This window comes from Cupressus sempervirens, chromosome 5 (genome assembly GCF_028749045.1).
Source record: "Cupressus sempervirens isolate cs-2001-9-10 chromosome 5, ASM2874904v1, whole genome shotgun sequence".
NCBI classification, from domain to species: Eukaryota; Viridiplantae; Streptophyta; class Pinopsida; order Cupressales; family Cupressaceae; genus Cupressus; species Cupressus sempervirens.
This window is the reverse complement of record NC_143122.1, coordinates 11,889,603-11,912,933: the sequence shown is the minus strand read 5'-3', so window position 1 is coordinate 11,912,933 and position 23,331 is coordinate 11,889,603.

The window sequence follows — 23,331 nt, the reverse complement described above, 5'->3', positions numbered from 1 at the left end:
AAATTTAGAAATTTTTATTTTTTAAAATTACAAAAACATTACAAAATTTAGAATTTAATATAAAATTTAGAAAAAAAATTTAGAAAAAACATTACAAAATTTATAATTTAATATAAATTTTAGAAAACAAATTTAGAAAAAACATTACAAAAAATGTTTAAAAATTTATAATAATATAAATTTTAGAAAACAAACATAAAAAAAATAGAAAAGCATTATAAAATTTATAATAACATAAAATTTACAAAAATATAAGAAAAAATATTTAAAAATATTTAAAAACATATTAGAAAAATATTAGAAATATATATGTTAATGTTTAATATAGGCATGTATGTTTTTGATATGTGTGTGTGTGTGTGTGTGTGTGTGTGTATCTATAGATATATACACACACACACACACACACACACACACACACACACACACATATATATATATGTATGTATGTATGTATGTGTATATATATATATCTATAGATATATATGTATATATATATATCTACACACACACACACACACACACACACACACACACACATATATATACATATATACATACACATATATACATACACACATATATATATATGTACATATATACATACACATATATATATGTACATATATGTATATGTACATATATATATATGTACATATATATATATATATATATATATATACATATATACATATACATATATACATATATATATATATATATATACATATATATACATACATATATATGTACATATATATACATACATATATATGTATATATATATATATATATATATATATATATATATATATGTATATATATGTATATATATATATACATGTATATATATGTATATATATATACATATATATGTATGTATATATATGTATATATATATGTATATACATATATATACATATATATATATGTATATATATATACATATATATACATATATATATATATATACATATATATATACATATATATATATATTAGCAAATTTAGAAAAAAAAAATTACAAAAATACTAGAAAATTTATAATTTTTTTTAAAAAATAGAAAATTTAGAAAAATATCTAAAAAATATTAGAAAATTTAGAAAAAAATATTTTAAAAAATTAGAAAATAAATTTACAAAAACATTAGAAAAAATATTAGACAAATATTAAAAAAATTATAATTTAATATAAAATTTAGAATTTTTTTTTTTTAAATTACAAAAACATTAGAAAATTTAGAATTTAATATAAAATTTAGAAATTTTTTTTTGAAAAAAATTACAAAAACATTAGAAAATTTATAATTTAATATAAAATTTAGAAAAAACATTACAAAAACGTTTAAAAATTTATAATAATATAAATTTTAGAAAACAAATTTTTTAAAAAAAATTAGAAAAACATTATAAAATTTATAATAATATTAAATTTACAAAAATATTAGAAAATATATTTAAATAATATTTAAAAATATATTAGAAAAACATTAGAAATATAGATGTTAATGTTTAATATAGACATGTATGTTTTTGATATTAATGTTTATATATATATATATATACACCTTAATATCTTAATCTTAGAAGTTTAATTAAATGACATATCTTAAGGGTCTAGATCCTAAATTTTACATTTAACACTATAGATTAGAATTTTTTTTTTTTAATTTTGAACATAGATGTACATGTATATTTGTTCATAGTTAAAAGTAGATGTATGTACATATTTTTAATAAATTCATATTTTTATATGTATAATTTGTGTGTGTGTGTGTGTGTGTGTGTGTGTGTGTGTGTGTGCACGTGCATGTGTGCGTGCGTGCATATGTTAACTATTGATCTTAATTTATCTTATAACTAAGTGTACAATTAACTATATTTAATTACACATGTCTTAACCTTGGAGATCCTAAATTATATATGTATAAGAATGTAGATTAAAATGTATATTTTATTTCATAAATGTACATGTAAATATGTTCATGTTAACATAGACATCCATACATGTATGTGTTCAATATTCATGTTTAAATGTGTAATTATTTTTAATGTCTTAATAATCAGAGTATATAATTAATCATACAATTTTTAATGTCCATGTCTTAAGGAGAGATCCTAAATTATACATATATAAGAATGTCGATTAATTTTCATATAGGTATGAATATAACATACATGTGTACATACATAAGAACATATAATTTAGAACATGTATGACATAAAGAATACATGTTAGAATATTTAATTAATAAATTTTTTAATTATAATCTAACATAACCTTATTAGAATATATGCAAACATAAAGAATGTTCATCAGGTACATTTGAACATGTAAAGATCTTATATATTACTTGAATTTTAACTCTTAAACCTTAATGTTAAACAATAGGACCCTAAATACTAAACATGGTCATAATCCCAACTACAAAACCATAAATTTCATAAATTATAACCCCTAATCTTAGCTGATTAAACATAACTCCTACATTTCAAATGTTAGATGATCCCTAATACAAATCCTAACCCTAAAACTATAAATTTCATAAATTAGAACCCCTAATCTTAGATGATCCCTAATACAAATCCTAACCCTCTAGCCATGCTGAACTAACAATGATGTAAACCCATACCCTAACCCTCTTTAAACAATACTTCTAACAATGATACAAACCCATGTTTAGCCTTTACATCTAACCTTTTAATAATAATCATTTAAACCATAAATGTTAAGCCATGACCCTAAATAGTAAACCCTAATCTTTGTACACTAATCTATCTTAAAATGTTAGATTTAAATGCTAAATTATAATTCTAAAAGAATACTTAGACTCTAATGTCTTAATCTAAGTATATAATTAACTATATAATATAATTCAATGACATGTCTTAGGGGGAGATCCTAAATTGTACATATACAAGAATGTACATTAATTTGCATATCTACCTGGTACATGAATATATAACATATGTGTACATCCAAACCGTAACCCTAACCATTATCAAAACCTTAGTGTGCAATAGGTATGTTGAATAAATTTTGAAGGTCAATTATGGAAAAGATCATAACCTAGATTATAAGCACAACCCTAACCTTGATTATTACATAAACCTAAACCATTATCGTAACCATAACCCTACACTTAACCATAAAATTAAATGTGTTCCAAAGTCTAACTCTAATTCTAACCTTACCCCTAATCCTAATCCATGATAATATGTATGTTGTAAACCCTTATACTAACCATAATTGTAACATTTTGCTAATCTTAACTCTAATCCTAACCCAAACATTAAAACCTAACACAAAACAAGATTATAGCCCAAACTCTAAACCTAATCTTAACCATAATTGTGACATAAACCTAAATCATTATCCTACCACTAACCCTAATTATGAATCTAAATGAAATCCCTCACCTTCATCATAATTACAACCACAATATAAACTTTCAAGAGAACCACAATCATAATTTTAAACCCAAATCCAAATCCCAATAAGAATATGAACTATGATATAAATCTTAGCCCTAATCATAATAGTAACTATAATTCTAATCCTTCAGTCTAAAAAATAATTGTAATCTTAACTTGACAATAATCTTAATAAAAACTTGCGTTCTAACTATAATACCCAGGATCACATAATATTAATAAATAAACAAAATATTACATCATTTAAGTTAAATATAATAATAGAAATTTTGAATGAACTAAATTTAGAATTAAACAATATAACTAAATAGTCTATGTGCTATCTTATTAGTTTCACAATTTCATTAAAACGTAGACAATATATATTTTAGACATATCTATAATACAAAATAAATAATGCTAACAAAATTAATTTCATTATTCTTTTTTTATATCAATTTTTTTTTTTAAATTTAATATTTAAATTTTCATTATATATTATATTATCTTCTGCTATATTAAATTTAATAATTAATAATATATAATTTGTACAAATAATAAATATATAATATTACCTTCAAAATATTTAAATCTAACATTTTATATAAATTTTCTTTTTCAAAAAAAAATTACATGACACATTATAAGTTATAAATTGTTTAGTTTTTCATAAAATAAAAATTAGTTTAAATCTAAAATATTAAGAAACCATTAAGTTCATTTTATAAGGTTATACTCTTAAAATATAATTTAATCAAATTTTCCAAAATAAAATCAAATAAAAATGTTAAGGAATAAAGGAGGTTAATTTAATTTGGCCGACATTTCAATTAATTGATTTGAACCGATTAATACAATCATAACCATATTATTATTATTACAACATCGCTACCTTAAAAATATTTATGATTCTAAGAAACCTTTTCCCAAGCAGGATATGTCTTTAAATCGTGCGAATGGTAAGATTTCAAATGCATACTTGACTCAATAACCCCAATCAAAATCATTTCTACCCAGCTAATATCTTGACTCAATAACCCCAATCAAAATCATTAAAATTCCATTTGAAAAATTTAACAAATATCTTCCAAAATGTAAAACTTCAAAAAGGCTAATGTGATCAAACTCCTATTATTGGAATGAACTCCTAGATATCAACTGACCTCCCCAAATCATAACTTGAATCGATGACTTCAATAAAAAATCATTTACAACGAATTCAAAAAACACAAAAGAAACTTCAAAACCCTAAATCTTCCTGAAGGCTAATGCGATCAAACTTAAATAACAATGCAATGGACAATAGCTCTTACCTTCCTTGTTTGTGACTCCTCATTCTCTGAAGACATGATCACCACGAGAATATCCTTGAGCGTCGATAACTCCTATTACATGAATTTTTTTCCAGGGAGTGAAAAAGGAGAACCCATTTCATTTTGCATATTTCCAAATGAACTTGAAATTTCAAAAGTAGGCCAAATTGATCATGAACAAAAAGAGATATTAAATACCTTGATTCTCCTGAGATATATAAGATCTTTATGTGTTCAAATATGCATGATGTACATTCTTTATGTTTGTATATATTATAATATGTTAAAGATTATAATTAACTTTTATTAATTAAACGTTGTAACATGTATTCTAAATTAGGTCATACGTGTGTTCTAAGTTATATGTTCTTATATATGTACATGTGTATGTTATATTCTTAGCTATATGAAAATTAATCTAAGTCCATGTGTTACAGATTATCTGGGTCCATGATGTGTGATGTATGGTCAATTACATACATGTGTATGATTTTTAATTTTAAAAATAAAAAATTGTGTGTACAGTAGGCAGTTCAACAAGCTTCATACATTTCTACAGATCTATGGCTACACACATGATCAGTTTGATGTGGCTCCTAGTGTGGCACCTAACGTAGTTCCTATTGCGGCTCCTGCTATAGCACGGGTTGGTGCGACACTTGATGGAGTTCCTACTGTGACACCTATTTTGGCTCATCATGCAGCTCATCTTGTTGCTTGTGGTGGGGCTCATGCTACAACTCATGGTGTACCTCAATGTAGGGCTCATCATGCAGCTCATGTTTCAGCTCTTGGTGCGGCTCCAGGTGGTGGAGGTCTTGCCGTGGCTCCTGATGCGGCTCTTGTTCCAGGTTAGGCTACACCTGCAACTGCTGCTGGAGGTCTTGCTGTACCACCTCCACACATCAATATTGATGCTTTATTTTCATTTTCAGAGTAGGAGATTGCTAGATTATAGCACTCTATATCAACCTCTGATGATGGTCTTTATAGAGACATCTGTACTACGATATGTAGGAGTTTAGAGGATTTGATAGCTAGTTTTCGAGCTCACCATTCATTTACTCCTACTATATTAGCTTCCATATCTAGCGAGCTTGGGTTTGAGGTTTTAGGAGATGCATCTTTCAATGATGTCATCAAGAGAGAGCTCTTTCCAGAGTATGAGGTTACATGGGGTAGGGTGAGAGGTTATGGAGTCACACGATACAAAGACCCTATTATTGCTAGCATGATCTATCCACAATTTTTAGCAGCACATGGTCATTATCCTAATAACGACTAGATACCCCTTTATATTGTACACCAGTTGTATGATGAGTTTTGTATAGGGCTCAATGTGAACTACTTGGATATTCTTGATTATTACAAATAGGGGTGTGGTCGGATCGCAGATCGTGACTCGTACTACAGTGCACATCATCTGCCACCTGTAGATATTAGATAGTTTGTTGGATAGAGGATGCCTCCTGTGACTCCTATGCATGCTCCTATTGTAGACAGAGTCATCATTGCTTCTCAAAGGGGAGCAATTGATACTGTTGGACACATTGCATCTACAGCGGCTAGTATCACATCAAATTCTATTGATCGTTATCTTCATAGCTGGCATTCTCGTCCACTTGGTCGACCATCTTCATAGGCATCTAGTAGCACTTTAGGTGCCTCCTCTGATGATGCATATAGAGCTACTGGACTACCACTGCCACATGATATTCGTGATATTTTAGGACAATAGAGACATATGGATGTGGCACTATATTTTTTGGAGGATATGTTGCATATTGTCAGATATATTTCTGATACATAGGGGATTCTGCTACATGCAGTGATGGATGTTGTTAGACAACATCAGAGCCTTGACATGGTTCCATAGACATAGGTCACCACACCAGTGCCAAATGATACACCTTGTGCGTAGCTCATAGCATTCAGCACCAAGCTCACAACACTCTATAGAGGACTCAGGCATATTAGTTGGAGATGTCCAGATCATAGCTGAGGGTCTTGATGAGTTTGGTGAGTAGTTGCTAGGCCTATCTATGATTGATGCTAGTTCGAGCTTGGGTGTTTCATCATACATGGACCTATTGTTCAAACATGGCAGCACTGATTCTACAACATTACCCACTCGTTTACACAATCCACTTCACTCAGATTTACTAGCATTTGGACATGGTGCTGAGGGAGGTTCAGTTATTGTCAGAGTTTCAGGTTCAGGTGCATCGGTAGATGATACGATGGAGTCTTTTGATCATCCTCCACCTTCGGAGAACCAGGTAAATATATAATTTATTTTTAATTTTAAATATATATGAAATTTAAAAATATGTTCATTTATTAAAAAATTTAGTTCAGATATATATATCTAGAATATTTAATTTGACCTTTAACTCATAATAAATCATGCAGGCACAGGTCGTTGAGCACATGGTTACATATACTATTGGTTTAGGGCATCATGTACATGAGACAAATGATTCTATTGAGGCACCTGGTAGTGCTCAGGTACTTAAGTTTGAAATAGTTTGTTTAAAATTATCTAAATGTTTTGAAAACTAGATATATATCTATGTATGTGCAAGTTCATATTTAATTTGAATGTACATGTACATGTATATGTATATGTATGCTTTAAAGATATAACTCTAACATGTACATGTATATATATTTCCAGGGCTCGGTTGATGCGCCTTGGTGAGAGGATGTATAGGAGACTCGATCAGAGGGTCATTATATTCGGATGCGTCTTGATGGGTCCCTCCAATAGTAGATGAGATATATACATATATTTTTGATGCATTTATATATTGGAGATAATTTACATGTACACATATGTGTATTCCAGTACCTTGATGATCTATACATGTACTTTCACTATTTATTTGATTATTTAGTACTTCAATAGTTAGATACCATCACATGTACATATATATGACTTTTTATATTTTGCCACATACATGTATTTATTCGAGATTTAAAGTTTGTATTTCAGTTACATAGAGATATATTAGATCTGTAGATGTTTATTCTATAATATTTATCATGTAACTTTGATTGATGTATAAAATTGTAATCATAATTTAATAATAACTTGTAAACTTGTACTATATAATTTTAATAAAAAATCACTTTCTTTAATTAATTTCTAATTCTTTCTGAAATTGTGTTCTCACTTTTTATATGCTAATCTTGTTAAGCCATAACTATTAAACTAATTGAATTTCATTTTTAACAATGAGTACAATTGAACCTAACCCTAAATCTAATTAAGTAAAAAAATAAATATAATTTATCACTTATGAAATTCAATCTATTTTGAAAAAAAAATGATAAATAAATTTAAATTATTAAATTCATCCATGGTACAGTTAATTTAAATTATTAAATTATATAATTTTTTAATAAATTAATGAAAATCAAGAACTTATAATTGTACAATTAATTTAAACACATTTAATTCAAGATGAAATTCAATAGTTTGAAAAGAAGTTGATATTTAAGAATTGTAACATAGATAATGAAATTGTGTAAGTTCGAAATTGTAACATAGATAATGAAAGTGTTGAAGTATGAAAAATACATAGAGGGTATGCAAGACAAGCAAGCAATGTTTGAAGTATGTGATGCAGTCCCTAATTTGTGTCCCAAGGAACTAATTGGTTTTGGAGTTTCTAGGAAACCTATTGGCCAACATTCAAAGGAAATCAATGCGTTCATGCAAGGGACACCTTTTTTCTACTATGAGAATGATGCTTTTGCATCGAAGGATATTTGGAAGACAATATCCAAACAATTTAATAGTGTTGAACCAGAGTTGGTGGACTCAATCTTCTTTTTAGCTTCCAAAAGAGCAAGAGGGTATGTGAATAACCTTCCAATAGAAGAGTGATTTCAAGCAGAACCTCTCCCCCCCATGACTATTCAGGAAGCACTTCCACAAATAAAAAAGTATTGGCCTTCATGGGATCAGAGGACAAAATTGAATTCGATAGACTCAAGACAATGTGGCACTGTCCTTATTGATCATCTAAGAGTTATGATTTAGTATTCACAAGGGAAACTGAAAGATAGTGTGCAGAAATATATACTTCAAAAGTGTGAAGAGTGGAATTTGGTATGGATGGGGCCAGGTGACCTCGTCCCTCTAGAGCTTCATGAGATAGAGCTTATATTAGGATTTGATAGAGATCACACTCATGGCACTTCTTGTCTAATTGATCGCTTACATTGTTTGGGTAATTCATTCCAAATAGATACAGTTGCATATCATTTATCAGTCTTGAAAGCATTATATCATGATGGTGTCAGAGTACTTTCTGTGTTTTCTAGTATTGGTGGAGTAGAAGTTTCTCTTCATCGACTTGGGCTACATTTAAGTTGTCTTGTATCTATTTTTTATGAGTTTCCTCACATTGTGATGGAAGTGAGGGAAATAATGCACTCAAAAGCCTCAGCTAATAATTTTTCTTGATCAATGCGTAGGCTCATTTTTTTTGTAAATAGCTCAATGTTAATAGACTACCTTGAAAAATGGAAAAGGATTTTAACCAGAATAGAATGTTCTCTACTGCTTTTAAATTGTCAAATAAAAGGATTGCATACCCTAACTAAGAATAGTAATTTTTTTCATTTTCAAACTAGTTTTATAAAGGTCTACAATCAAAAAATACTTTTTTCTTTTAACGAGAGTTCAATTTTCAGTCGTCCAATGAATTTCTTTGAATTGACTCTAAAGTGGTTTGTCATGGAAGCTTATCATAATAATAATGTTTCTGATCTTCTTTAGCAGATGGTTTTTAATTATAATTTTTGGAGGACCTCCGTGGGCTTAGAAAGTATGCATTCTATTTTACAATGATACAAAATCACCATATTTTTTGTTTGCAACTACTTGAATTTCCTTGGAACTTTTTAAGGTGGAGTATGGAGAATCGTAGATGATTAAGGGAAACCCTTTTCTTACCTGGGAAATTCTATAGTGTCACTATTTTGAGTATCGGATTCCAAGAAGTCTCACACAATTATTTTTAAAAACAATTTCTTACTTTTTATATGCTAATCTTGTTAAACCATAACTATAAAAATAATTGAATTTCATTCTTAACAATGAGTAGAATTGAACCTAACCCTAAATCTAATTAAGTAGAAAAATAAATATAATTTATCACTTATGAAATTCAATCTATTTTGAAAAAAAGTTAATAAATAAATTTAAATTATTAAATTCGTCAATGGTACAATTAATTTAAATTATTAAATTATCTAATTTTTTAATAAATTAATGAAAAATCAAAACTTATGATCATACAATTAATCTAAACACATTTATATAAGATGAAATTCAATAGTTTGAAAAGAAGTTGATATTTAAGAATTGTAACATAGATAATGAAATTGTGTAAGTTCGAACTAACTTCTAGCCTACTTATATCAAGTTATTAAATTATTAAATTCATCCATAGTACAATTAATACTATAGTTTTTAAATAAACTAATGATAACTGAGACTCAGATATTCAAATTAAAAACACAATTTCACCAAAGTTGATATTCACAATTTCACCATAGTACAATTGAAAACACATTTCACCAAAGTTGATATTCAAATTATTATAAAATAAATCTTAAAGATCTAATCAACCATGATGTACACTTATAGCATGCAATATTTTTTCATGATCTTCACTATCTAGTCTCCACTTGCGACGTACACACTTAAGTTTGACTAGATGTAGACAATGACCAGGTGGCTGTATTGTAAAACCTTGTTGTCAGGTTGATAATCAACAAAGTGTATTCCATGTTGGACTAGTTTTTCTTGCTTCAACTATGTTCCCTCTATCACAACAGAACCTATACCACAAATTTAAGTGTTTTAAAATTTGACAAATATGAAGTTACCTAGATATATATTTATTTATTTAAATATATATGTGCATGTACATGTATATGTATAATTTACCTATGGGGAACAACATTCCATCACTTTCTTCAGGGTCATATAACTTTGTCCTCTCTACAGTACATCGCAATAAATAATAATTGACACCTTCATGATTTCCAGGCTGAACAATCACTTCAAAGACATCTCCTGCATAACAAGTATACATGAATGCATGTGTACAATATATATAAGAAAGTTGAAATTGATAATTAAATAAAAATTTGAGATTAATTTTTATGATACTCACCCACTTTTACCAATCCAGAGATATTATGATAATCATCACAAATAAATGGAATATCATCAAAATTTTCATCTTCTTTATCAAATGTATCGGTAACATCAAGTGGTACTGAAATCCATGCACCTGTATATCCATGTGTCTGATTGATGCATTCTTCATAGTTTTCATCAATGCAACTATCACAAAAACATGAGTATTCTCTTGTCTTCAATGTCCAATTACAATTATCTGTACTCATGACTAAATGTAAGGAATGTGTCTTTTCTATCCTCTTGCAACCATGCATGTTTTTTCTATTAACACCTGAAAGTTTGTTAAATTGAAAATATAGAAAAATTAAATTTAAACTTCAACGAATTCAAAAATAAAACTTAACAATAAAATTTTATAATTTAATTGCATAAAAGTTAAACAGACATACACATCCATACCTGTTATCTCCCAAAAGACTCTATATGGTTCCTGTCAACTCATTGTTGATGATGTCCCGACCTCATCTAATGCAAAATGAGCCTTGCACCATTCAACAACATGATGTGCATTATTTACACGAACTCCCTGATAATTCATTTGATACTTTTGCAAAACACATTTCATGCAAGCTCCAACACCATCATGTTCACCTTTTCCATGGCCACTGTCAAAGAAATTCTATATGTATTTTATATTTTCATTGTGATGATATCTACACAATGCATAAAATGGTATAGATGATTTAAACTGTGTGGCACATCCATAAGACCAAACATAATGTTTATCAACATTTATGTTTCTTTCTTTCAAATAAGAAAAGAATGTATTGAAGCAATGTTCTACATAGTGAATGTCATGTTCTTTATCATCACTTATATAAAAATGATATTCCTTTATAATTACTCATGCTTGAACTCTACTCTAAACACCATCCAAATCTAACTGTGCATGTCTATAAAAAACATGTACCATAATAGTGACCTGCTTATTAAAGTAATAATCTAATTGAATTTCTTTCTAATGAACAAATGAATAGTTCTCTGCAAAATCAACAATTGATACAATTGTTCCAAGTGGAAAATTATCTCTCAGATTTTGAAACTGTTGTGCTTGCCACTTTGCAAAAAATGCATGACAAATATAAAGTTGAATCAATTTCTTAAATCTATCCATAAATGTTAGAACAAGCAACTCCTCTTCAACATATTCCAACCTTTTTGTTTCTTTCCCCAACTTTGTTTCATTCTTGACATACTTGTAACTTTTGCAATTCAATATTTTTCTTACATCAATATTTTTCAGTTTTCAAAGGAAATAGAGCCAATTCACCACATGTTTCACATAATCCTTTGATGCAATTTATTTTACTAGTTGGATCATCTATGTTGTCACACAAAATGGATGATATAAACTCACTTCTCCTACTAGGAGGAGCAACATGAAAACCATATGTGTCTTCTATAAACTTTTGAAATACCTGATAATGGAGATCAAACTCAATATGATGACGACAATAAGAAGTTTCAAACACTTTGTTTGACCTCACAAAGTATGGCTTCAATTTTTCAAACAATGTTTGCCCAACTTTTACATTAGGATGTTCATTACAAAATGACACATATAACTCATGCTGTGTTGTGTCCAACCAATGTTTTGTATGATGTTCATATTGACCATGTGCAATCTTATGCCTAATAAAATCTCTACTATTTGATGAAGGATGAGTGTTATCAATCCAAAATGATATGACTAAATTTTTTAATAACTCTTCAATTATACCAGAACGAGGTGCTCTACACATGATTGCCCAGTTGCCCTCTATAGTACTGTCATCCACAATTAATCTTCTCTTAACATATTGTCTCATTGTTTTCCTACTAAAACCCATTTCAGATGAAATTGAAGATATTTGTCTATTTTGAGACATATTTTTACTTACAACAGACATCAACATCACTTTTCTTGCCACAGACTTATCTTTAGTTCAAGAGTGTTTTCTTATGTTTCTCAAACCTTGTTTAACATGTTCAATCAGATCAGTTTGCATGATATAAAATCTTCTCTTCTTTGATGTTGTGTTTACACCTAACAATTTCAATGCCTCTTGCAACTTTTTTTGTGTAAGAAAAAGTGAAAGCAACTGATCTTGCTCAAGTGTTTTAGTGTTATCAATTTGAGTCATAATTTCTCTTATCTTCTTCTTCATTGACCTTTTCTTAGACAAAATTAATGGTTGAACACTAGCTGCAAGTTTTCTCAATTTATCTACATCCATTTTAATTAAATGATCTAAATTCTTTTGAGAAATACCATACTTTACAGATTGGACAATATTTAAGAGTTCATCCATACCAATTCCTACACCTGATCTTGACCCTTCTTTGATTTTTGTTACTGGAATTTCTACAGGGACTGATCTTGAGCCTTCTCCAACATCCATTGTTTGAGATTCAACAAGGAAAGATTCTGACCCTTCTCCAACTTCTATTATTTGAACCTCTGTAGGGACTGATCTTGAACCTTCTTCAACATTCATTGTTTGAGATTTCATAGGGAGTGTTCCTAACCTCTCTCCCATATGCACTACTTCTACTTTTGTTGAGCCTTCTTCAACATTTCCTTCACCTTATTTAATTCGATGATAATGTGCCACAGTCTTTTGAATATTTCTTTGTTCTACTTCATCAGATCTTTTCCTTGCATATTTGTTTTTCCTTCCTTTCTTGTTTCCCATTATTAAAATAAAATAAAAATAAAATTTATCCCTTTCTTCAAGATAAATTTCGTGCAATAATCAGATAAAAAAATCATTGTACAAATTTGTCTATTACTGTTGGTACTTTTAAATTGTTTGACAGAAATCAATAGAATGCAATCATCTACAACAAAGCATAAATATTCTTCATTATATGACTAAAATCTATGAGTGACATTCTTTACAAGTGGCAAAGCACCAAATCCTTCTTAAGCCATCATTGAATCACAAACAAATAACATGGTATGAATACTAGAATGTTTCTCCTAAAAAATAAATTGCTTTTCATTTTATGGAAAAATATTAGTTTTTTTTTTCAAGAATAAATTGTTGCATAAAAGTAAATGGCATCAACTATCAAAAGAAGAAAACATAATGTTAGAAATCCCCTATTTCATTTGTAGCTCTCATGTCCTTCTTTCTTCTCCAAAAGATGAAGCTCCAAATGATGTGAGTCCTAAAATCAAGTCCTAACGTCCTTTTGGAATTGGTGGTATCTCATCAAAAAAGGGATTAATATTGATGCGTTCAAATGTACCTTGGAAGATTTCGATGTTTGATTCTTGATGAGACCTTATAGGTGCCATTATTGCATTTGACAACTCCAAAGGTTGTGTCCTAGTGAGTGCTAGCATGATACCTCAGAATGTAGATGTAGTGAAGGGAAACCTAAATGAACTTTATGCCTCCCAAGTGTGCACCTAGACTACCAACTGCACACTTGAAGTGTGCAATTGATAAAAAAGGGTTGCAGTTTGTAAAACAGGCTTGCAGGGTGGCTAAAATGCAAATTTTGAGTGTTTTGAGTGATTTAGAGTGTTTCCTAAGGTCTTGGTATGCGATGCAAGGTGTTGAAGTGTAGATTAGGGTTGTGGAACCTAGAATGAAACAACTAATTATCAAGTGCACCCTAAAACTACCAACTGCGCCCATGAAGTGTGCAGTTGGTAAAACAAGGTTGCAGTTGGTAAAAGAGGTCAAAACTTGATAATTAAGATGTGGGTATTGAAGATATGAGTGTTTTTGGCATTTTTAAGTGTTTAGGGATGTTATGCAATGTGAGGAAATGCTAACCTAGGGTTTTGATATGCAAGGTGCAAATGTCCTAGGGATGTTATGCAAGTGCAAATGCAAGGTGTCATTTTGAAGGTATGCAAGATGAAGATTATGATATGCAAAATGAAGGTTAGGGTTATGTTTTGGACTTGGCAAGGATGCTAAAGGTAGGTGTACAGAAAGTGGCCTATGCAAGGGATGGTTTCCTAGGGTTGATAATGACGTTTAGGCTATGCAAAATGAGGATAGGTGATCAAGAAGTTAAGTTGGTTGATGGATAATTTGATAGGGTTTGATAGTGAAAATGATGCTAGGGTTTGAACAATGCAATGTGAGGGGGATATACCACTAGGCTAAGTCAAAAATGACATTTAGGAATATGATTATGCTAATGATAGATGTATACGTAAGGTTTTTTGAACTTAGATGAAATCTTGACAAGGTTTTGACAATGTTTGATGTTTTGACAAGGTTTTGCAAGTTTCCAAGGTGTAAATTTGAATGTTTTCTTTTATCTTGATTATTTTTTACACACATGCAAGGCACATTAAGATAAGAATAGCTATTGTTAAAAGTGAACAGTCACACCACAACCTAGGCTTTAGGACTGTATCCACTGAATTCCTACTTGAACCAAAGTTCAACCACGCTTATCCAGAGCGAACAACTTAGGACCTTGGCACCATAGGCTCCCCCTTACAGTGCACTCACTTCTCAGGGCTACCAAAATCTGCATCTCAAGGGGCATGACTTCCCAAGGGACTATTGTCTCTATTAAGGACCGCAAGAATGTAGGATGTCTTCATGGGCATGGGTGACCCCTTGAGCTAGTGGATAGAAAGGATGTTGGCCACTAAAACATGGTTTTTAGTAAGGGCATTCCGCTTCGCAAGTGAGTAATAAAATTTCTCAGAAGGTCTCCTAGCCTCAAGAACCGAGGTTTGATGCACCATAAGGGTATTGGAGGAGAGCTATCACTCAGCAATACTGTCGACATAGCTTTCACCATAATCGAGTTTTATATAGCAGATGGAATGTTGACCTAGCTTTTGGTCCATTATCAATCTGAGGTCATCCCCTGGCATACACAATATCGAGTATCTTGATCCAAGGCAGGCCTCCTATAGAAGTTACATGGATTTCTCTTACACCCAAGATCCACGAATGGCGAGGGGAGAGGATACATCCAATGCAACTCTTAGGGATTTAAACACTGTAGACATGCCGCACAGAAAATAAAAAGTTCATTTTAAGCACCAAATGAAGTGTTATTTAATCTACTAAATCCACACACATGGTTTTGACAAACACACAATGGTCTTTGACAACGTCCTGCAAAGCAAGCATTAGTAGTTTGTTATGATCATATCTTCATCCCACGATTGCCACATGCTACAAGGAGACCATTAGTAACAAAATAAGAATATACATTTCTTAACACCATTAATGTGTTACTAATTTTAAATTTAACTTCAATGCATTTGTTAAACAACTTCACTAATGAAAGAAAGAAATAAATAATTTAGATGTACAATTTTTTTACCAAATTGATGCATTCAATTTTGTGAATGAAATTCATGGCAAAGATAGACAATGCACTACTGGTTAGGTTGATGGAAAATAGCTTTACAAATGGCAAATAGATTTACAAATGGCAACTTTTTCAAGTTTTTTAGACTGTTCACATGAACACATTGACTACGGACGTGTTCGCCCAAACATACGCCTAAATTTTTTTGATGGCCGCAAAGTTTTGGAGGGTATATTCACATGAACATATGTTCACATGAACATATTTAGTATGTTTGCATGAATGTCATGTTCGCACGAACATGTAAAATTAGAAAAAAATTAACCTTTATTTTTCTCTTTTGCTCTTTTGACTTCCATAATTATAGGAGAATGATCTCCTACTATAAAATAAAAAATGTAAAAATTTGGTACTTGAAGCAAGCTTTCCAACGACTATAATTGTAATACATATTTTAATCATTAAGACTTTCAAATATTTGTTTAACTCATTATAGGTTCATTACCGATTGAACATCAACTGACTTTAACACCTCAGGAAAATTAGTAAATTAGGTCAATTTTTTTTTGAAAAATATGTAGGAACTACCTTATTGAGATACCTTTCTATTCAAAAGAAAAAAAAAAGTTTTATGATAAATTGACTTCAAATTATCTGTGTCAAACAGAACGTATGTCTGAATTACGGTTCATGTCACTTCAAAACTTCATAAACTATATAATATAAAATAAATCAAACCAAATGCATCCTCTATATATTTATGTTACAACTCTAATGCCGAAAGAATTACTTTGTTATCATTTCTAGAAAAAAAGTTATGTGTGTCAAACGGACTGTCACTCTTTAAAATATTAAATTTTATTATGTACCACTTTTCAGAGGAGATAAAAAAATTTGATATAAATATTTTTTTTTAAGATTAAAAAGTATGGTTACAAAGGAGGAACAAAGTACTCAAAATCACTAGTTTATGTCATCTTAAAATTATTTATAGTTTTGGAGATATAGTCACTTGAACGTGACATTTGTTGTAAAAATATTGATTTCAGTGTCAAAATTGGTCAAAAAGTGGAACCCATTATTGTGGGATCACCCTTTTGGAATAAAATACCTTTTGTATAGCATGATCCCAGAGCTTGTATCCTTTCACCATAACTATATATGATGAAGATACATTTAACAACTTTATTATCCAATTTTATTCGCTTCTCCTTTGACACATGAGCATATACCTCACAACAAAAAAACTCTTTGATGTATAAGAAAAGGCTTGTGGATCGACCATGTTTCCATTGGTGTCTTATCAAGAAGAGTTGATGTACGAGACCTATTTATTAGGTAGTAGACAATGGCTATGTCTTCATCCTAGAACTTTTGTTCTAGTCTAGCTCCACTCAGCATACTCTTAGCCTTGTCCATCAAGATCCTATTCATTCTTTCTGCAACTCCATTCTATTGTGGAGAATATTGAGTCATCTTCTCTCTTTTAATACCAAAATATTTCTAAAATGTGTCAAAATAATAAAATCAATATTCACAACCATTATCAATTCTCAAACACTTTATCATCTTTCTAGTCTACAACTCAACCATTTCTTTAAATTCTTTGAAATGACCGAAAACTTCAGCTTTGCCCCTAAGAAAATAAAGCCATAGAAATCATCAATGAAAGAAACATAATAAATTTATCTACAATTAGAAGGAACATCAATTGGACCAAATACATCTGAATGGATTAGATCCAACATAGATGAGAACTTATGGGAACTTGAATAAAATTGAATGTGGTTTTGTTTCCCATAGTTACAATGCTCATAAAAATGAAACTTGAGATTGTGATCATTCAATTGATCAACATGATTTTTATTTTTTAAAGTTCATAGACACTTCTCACCTATGTGTTTGAGTGTCTGGTGCCATAACATAGTCTTCTCTATAGGAACCTATTCAGTAGATAAAGCACCCTTGGGTACCTAGAAACCACAACCATCTGGTGAAAGAAAAACACTCTCCTTGTCCAACAAAGTAATATTGCACTTAACCATGCATGTATCAAGATGGTACAATGTACCAAATTTATTTCTTCTTGCTATTACCATCTCACCTCTCACCATTTTCACACCTGCTTCAAAAATTTGTATATGGACTCCCCCATCTCTTAGTTTTCTAACAAATAATAAATTTCTTGCTAGTCCTAGGAGACACAAGAGATGATCAAATCTTCTAATTCTACCATCAGAAAAATTCACATGAATACTTCCACAACCAACAATATCAAGAATTGAGTTATCACCCAGATACACCTTACCATCATTAAACTTTCTATACTTACTAAACCAATTTCTATTAGGAGTCATGTGGAAAGATGCACCTAAGTCTATCAACCATGTGTTTTCATATGCATGAGTGGCCAAGGCTGCAATGAAAGCATCTCCATCTTCCGTCCTAGACTTGGAATCAGAATCTAGTTTCTTCTTCTTCTTTTTCTTTTCCTCTTTGCAATCCTTTCAGACATGGCCAAGTTTTCCATAGTTCCAAAAAACTTCCTTGGACTTACTAGGATAATTTTACCTCCCCTTATTCATGGACTTAAAAAAATATGCTACTTTTCATTCTTTCTTCTTTCTTTTGGTCTTCCTCAAAAATTCAAAGCCTCTTTAGCATTTAGAGAGACCTTCCTTCTCATCTCTTTAGAAAGTACATAATCAACAACATTGTCCATCTTCAAAACAACTAAAGTGCTCCCTATGACCATGACAAGGTTATATCATAAATGTGGCAATGAACATAACAAGATTTGAGACCTTTCTTCAACATCCATCGATACCTCAATGGAGGTCAACAAAGTCACCAACATATTAACACTTTCAAGATGCTCAAAAATCTATCCATCTTCTTCCATTCTCAAAGAATACAACTTATTCATCAAGAGAATCCTATTCACAAGTGATTTCTGTTGATAAATCTCACTTAGCTTCTTCCAAAGCTTCTTTGTAGTAGGTTCTTCATGGGGAATTATTAGAATTGAATCTACAAGAGACAATCTGATGAGACCTTTAGCTTTTCTGTCCATCACATCATATTGTGTGGATGAAGTTAGATTTTTGAGTCTCTACTTATTCTCATCAATACCATCCCACATATATCATGATCAGTCAATAGATATTCAATCTTTAGCTTCCACATCTCAAAGTTTGTGCCAAAAAAAATCTCTACATAAAATGTCCTCGATATTCTTGTCATCTTTACAATCCTACAACACAAAAATGAAAACCTTTGCACAAGCTTCCACTCAAACCTTGATTAGCTCAAAAAACCTTGTACCCAAAAAATAGAACAAAAATTGGCCAGGCCCTGATACCACTTGTAAGGTAGAAAAGTTGTACAAAATCATTTCCTATGTTAATCTTGAGAGGATGATTATGAAACTTATACTAACTATTACAAATATTTCAATTGACAAATCAACATGCATAAAGGAAATATCACAATAAACACATAACATAGTAATTACTATGGGGAAACCCTTTCGAGAGAAAAACCCCACCCTCCAAAACATTCACAATGTATTATCAAATCAAGGAGATTATAATACACTTGCAATTCAAGTTCTTACAAGAGCACATCACCACAACTCAAGCTCGGAGAGACTACTTCTAGCATCCATTCTTGCAAACTAAACTTGATGATCCAAACACCTCCCCAAGCCCTCCTTTTAGTCTGACTTACAACCTGGAAACTATTTTTTGTTTTACAAAACCATGGGCCAAAACCATGCCACATGCTACCCACTTGTCATTTGTAACTCCAAGATGGGCAAACAACCAAGTTAAAATAGCATTTTTGTCCATAATTTTGTCCTCTAGTTTAGACCCCCATAAAATTTATACATTGAGGTGTGTATACTCTAAAAATGACCCTCCTATATTTTAATAGGGTCAAGGACATTTTTAAAAACTCTTACACCATTTTACAACACATAAACATGTGGAGAACTACCATAAACAAATTCTAGAATTTTCTAGAAAAAGATTGCAAGGTGAGACACAATTCTAAACATTTAGCACCTATTTAATGAAAGATCAACATCTCCTTGCATCTCTCTTCCTTTCCTCCCTTTTTTTTCTCCTTTCACTTAGATATATTTTGGGTAAGGTCTAATTGATCCAAGAAATAGTGCACACATTATGGGCAAATCAACAATGCAATGTGTCCCTTCTTTGGCCCTATTTTGGCTCTGCTTCTTGGGTATCATGTCCAGATTATTTTTGGGGTCTTAACTTCTCAGTGCTTCAATCCATGGAAGGAATTTAATTTTTATCCCTTTATAAACTAATCCATTTGATCCCTTTTTCATATCATACATATACATATTCTCATCATATATGCACAAGAACTATGAAACATTCTTACTCCGAAGCATTCAAGTTTTTAAGCTTTCAAGTCTTCAAGCATCCTTAAGAATTTAAGAAATTGGAGTTTATCTTCAAGATCTCTATCAATCCATACAAGGTCCTTTGTTGCATCTTTTACATCCATTCCTCCATATTCTTGATTAAAGTCAACTAGTAAAGAGAGCTCATTGCATTCAATTTGAGAGGTTCTATTGTTATAAGGTGAATTTGTACATTTTCTCTATATTTCTACAATTCAATTATTTCGATTCTAAATTGATTCCTAAACTAGGGTTTGAATGAAGTAAACCCTCCATCAATAAACAAAACCCTTTTTATTGTAGGTTTTGAATGTCTGATTGGCAAATAAATTATAGATTCAAATTCCCTTTTCATCATTGCACTAAACTGCAAAATCAAGATCAAGGTCAGACATAGTTGAGTAGGGTCGCATAGGTCACCCTTGTGTAGGTTAGGGTTATAGTGGTCACCTTCATGATAAAGTCACCCCTGCCAGATTAGTGGATAATTTTTGGGATTTTTGGATTTTAGTAATTTAGGCACATATTTGGCATTATTTATTAGTTTGGAACAACAAAACAACCATAGAATCAGATCTGATATGTGATCCTTATCCTCTTTGTCACCTCAACATATCTACTTATTTCATTTACATATATATTTTCCTATCTCTTATTATAACTAAGAGTTTCCAAGGAATTTTGTATCTTTTCCCTTATTCTATTCACTAAGATCTAACTTGCATTGGTGAGCCTTTCCCACTTGTCTAGGACTAATCTTTCTAGATCAAGCCTTTTAGAATTTTAATGAAAGGAGCAATTTCCTTAACTCCCTCTTTGAGTTGTATAAGTGTGGGTATGTGATGAACTTAGGGTTTATTTCTTTGATTTATATTTCTCCTTAATATCTTTGGTGATATTGACTTTTGATATTTCCTCTTTTCATTTTGGACTCATATTATTGTATTTCATTGTGTTAGCTTGTGATTTATCTTTGCATGCTCACTAGATTATATTGTGTTCTTTATGATTTAGTTCATATCACAAGTCTATATTTCTTCTATTTCTTCTTATCCTTTTTAGTGTATGAGCTTTATCACCTTAACTCCTACTTATAGTATTCCTATTAGGAGAAGTCATAGACTCGTGGCCAACTTTGATCTAGAATCATCTTCTTTTATCTTTAGGAACCTTTAGTGATCCTTCTATAGTGCATGACTCTTCGTACTCATCTCATGATGAGGATAAGGCTTCAAGGGTTCCTCTTAAATAATTTCATAATCTTGCTACTGAGATTGATGAAAATGAATGATTAGCTTCTTCAAGAGAGTTACAATATTGATATTATTTCTACTTTTGATTTTCTTAAGAAAGTGATATGTAATGATGAACATGGTGTTAACATTTTGAATGGTCTTACTAACCTTTTTTGTTCTCATGTTAAGCCTTTTTCTTAAGCTACATTTGAAATAGAAATGGCTCCACTAGTCACTAGTCTTGAACCTGTCTTTCATATTTCTATACCTATCTCTACAATCCTACTTATGTTGTTCCTATTGTGACTACTTATGTTCAACTATATAATCATCCTTTTAATAGTCTTCACATTCCTTCTTTTCTAGTGAGTCTTCTTCTTGCTTCATTGCCTATGTCACAACCTTCATACAATAGTATTCCTTAAACTTATCCTAATCCTCCTAGTATGGTTCCTTGTATCCCACTAATAGAACCTTCTATTCTAGATTATTCATACACTCTTGCTAGTGTATTGAATATTTCAGCACCACCTATTTCCTCTAATGGTTCTACTATGATTAGTCTTTCTCAAACTATTTCTACTTTACAAAAATAACTTTATTCTCTTCCTTGATCCAAGTATAATGTCCCTATATGTGATATGGATAGTCCATTTTCTCCTCGATGGTAAAGGTAACCCTATGACTCATCTTAAAACCATCCATGTTCTATGTAGTGACTATGCTCATGATCATAGGATTTTAACTAAGTTATTTTCTTTTTATGTTTCATGAAAAATATTTGTAATGGAATTACTATTTGTCACCTTGTTCAATTGAATCCTTTCATAAACTTTATAATGCCTTTATGCAACAACTTTAGAATAATATTGGTCTTCATTATCTATAATAGATTTGATGCATTGTAAACAAGGTCCTAAGAAAAAACTGATTAATTTTATTGGTATATTTAAGCATTCACATGCTCATGTTTCTTATCATGTTCTTGATATTGATATTCATCATATTTTTATTGTGAATTTACAAAAATACATTCGAGATAACATTTTTCTTACTAAGTTTAGTTCATTTTTAAAACTTTGTGTAGTGCTTCATCATTATCAATTACAAGTGAGTTGGTTTGAGATCACCACTCTAGTGGCTCATGTACCTATTGCTAAGAGTTATGTTTCACCTAGGCATATTTTTTTTTAAAGAATCTAATAACCGTGTCAAGATTAACAAAGTAAGGAATATAGCAGGTAAGCAAGTAGTTGCTAAATCCTAAGGAGTCATTGCTTCTTCATCTATTTTTTGAATGAATCATAAGTTTACTCCTATTTTTTAGTTTTTCCATTCTACTATAGGAAGGTTGGTTAGTTATAAGATTATTGCACTCCCTCCTATTAAACCACTCTTTCTTTACTACATCAAGTCTACACTTTGATC